The sequence below is a fragment of the Cryptotermes secundus genome, unplaced genomic scaffold, assembly GCF_002891405.2.
Source record: "Cryptotermes secundus unplaced genomic scaffold, Csec_1.0 scaffold117, whole genome shotgun sequence".
NCBI classification, from domain to species: domain Eukaryota; kingdom Metazoa; phylum Arthropoda; class Insecta; order Blattodea; family Kalotermitidae; genus Cryptotermes; species Cryptotermes secundus.
Window position 1 is genome coordinate 1 of NW_019737981.1, and position 2657 is coordinate 2657.

Here is a 2657-nt window from a genome sequence, read left to right on the forward strand (position 1 = left end):
ATGATCCATTTAATTCCATCCCACCTGGTTTTCTCATACCTTCCTAATGGCATACTCTAAAGTAAAGTTAAAAAGCAATGGCAATAAAGCTGTGGAATGTTGGTTCCAGTGTTTAGATAGACAACCAAGCAAATCCCTGATGAATGCTGGTGAAGATCCAGCTACATCCTGCTGGTTTGTGTGAGCGACAGTGGTCCTTCGTTGTTCGGTAGCCAGGTGAGTGCTAGCCAGCCACAGAGTGGCAAGCGCTGACAGAGGGCTTCTCAAGGGTCAAGGCAACTACTTTCAAAGTCAGTTGGTGCATTACTGTTTGGACGGCTGCTATTGCTGTGTGCACTCCAGATGCTGTCCTGGTGTTGAGACCGGATATTAGTTTCCCTTCGAGAGTTGACTATCTTGTCAATGTGGGGTGCCCTCTCTGACGAGAGGATAACTGATTAGTGTGATGTGGTCCGCATCTTTATCCACTGTTGCTAGCAGTGACAGGCCCAATGTGTGTTGGTGCTGCTGAGGCCTGTGCTGAATGGCTAGCGCTTGTTTCACTCTGCTGGTCGACCAGAAGTTTGTAGTTGCCTTGGAGATGCACTGAGGTAGGCTCCCACAAAGCATCTCCTTGCTTTTTTACCATTTGTAATAAGAAATATATCAGACAAACACTTACCTATATGAACTTTACTATAGGCTTCATTTAAACACATTTTAATAAGGACAACTACTTTTATAGGTACCCTAAACTCAATAAAAACATTGTACAACATTTCCCTCCTAAGCCATAGTCTTTCTTTAAACCCAGGAATAGATGATGTACTGTCTCATTGTACTAATGTGTTTCAACAGTATCTGACGAATGCAAAAAATCTGATCAGTAGCTGATCTGTTACATTGAAACCCACACTGATGATCCCCAATAATTCTGTTTATGTATGGGCTTTAACTTTGGAGAAGGATACTGGATAACATTTTGCATGAAGCTGATAACAGTAATATGCCTCAATAATTACCAGTCAGTTTTATCACCCATATTGTAAATTGCTATAAAAGACTCCTTCCACTGCTCAAACAATTCTTCCTTATTTCCAATAGAATTAGTGAGCTTATGGATTTCAGAAAACAACATTTCACCTCCTGCTTGCATCGGTTCTTCTGGAATTTGAGCCATACCTGGCAATTTACACATTTTCAACCATGTAACAGTGATGTCCCCTTCAAAAGGACTAGGCTGAAGTACTAATGGCTCAGCTAGTATGCCCAACATTACCAATCCTGTCCACATTCAGTTGATGAGCGAATTTTAACACCTATTCAAAATGCTGTTTAAATCTGCAAGCAGATCACCATCCTCCTCATTTACAAAGTTACTTCTAGGTTGGTAACCCTTCTTAAATTAATTTATTCTCCTTTATAAACCTCTAATGTCCTTCCTACTGTACGCTGCAAGTTCATTAATTCTCTTTCAGGCATTCCTGATATATCTGGTAGCTTCACACCTTGCATCCTGTAACCACTGCAGTCTGGCTTGTTTCTTCAATCTAATATATTTCAACATCTACATTCAACCACGGCTCATACCACTTCAGTTTGTAATAACCTGTACTCTCTGGTTGATATCTTGATGTTCTCTCTAAAAGTTTCCCAGGCTGTATTAATATCCACATTATCATCCAAATTTTCCAAAGCTGCGAGCCTGTTTGAAATTTTAACCTGACTGTTCTTTTCCTTCTACCTCATTCAGTTTCCTGAGATTGGAACTTAGTCAGATTGAAATACTGTCGCATGTCCGGGGTTCCGTGACTAATAATAATGGGTTCTGGACCGGATGATTGGATTTATCAACAACTTGTTTAAGATCTCTCTTATTCACAATCAATTACAGCACTACCGCTAGTCTATCTATCTATCTATGGCTCTACTGCCCTTGAGGACCTTGGCCACTTTTTCAATTTCTCAATCATTACACAGTTGGTAGGACTCCTTGGACGGGGGATCATACCGTCGCAAGGCCACTGCCTACACAAAGAACATAACATAACCATAGAATAAACGCAACACAGATATCCGTGTCTAGTGTGGGATTCGAAGCCACAATCCCAGTTTTCGAGGGAGCGATAACAATTCATACCTCAGACCGTGCGGCCACTGTGATCGACTTACCATTAATCTATCCATCAACACTTTGCCCAGAGCTAAATATTCTGATCATATCACAGGGCAGTTTCGTTGGTGCTGATTAGAATATGTTATGCATGAACAGGTTCAACAAAAATGTTAAATTATCATCTATATTTCGCATGGTTAATCATACCTGTGCATTAAGCTGTGCTTTCTGCTTTTCCATCAATAAGAACTCCTGAAGATCGTGATCCCCATCTTTCGTCGATCCAGAACCAACATCATCAGAAGAATATGACATATTGTTTAATATCAAATACTTCTAGTTCCATACAACTTATTTCAATTCCACCAGCAACTACTACCCAATTACAGCTTCTGCTTCACTCTTGTCCGGCCCTCTTCACGCTCTTCACGCTCTTCGTCTCTTCGTTACTAAGAGGTTACTAACAACGCTAACAACCCTAACAACCTAACAACGAATAGTATTTGTAACCGTTGGTAACATAGCATTGGTCACCCCCCGGCGCATTGGTTGGTAACACTTT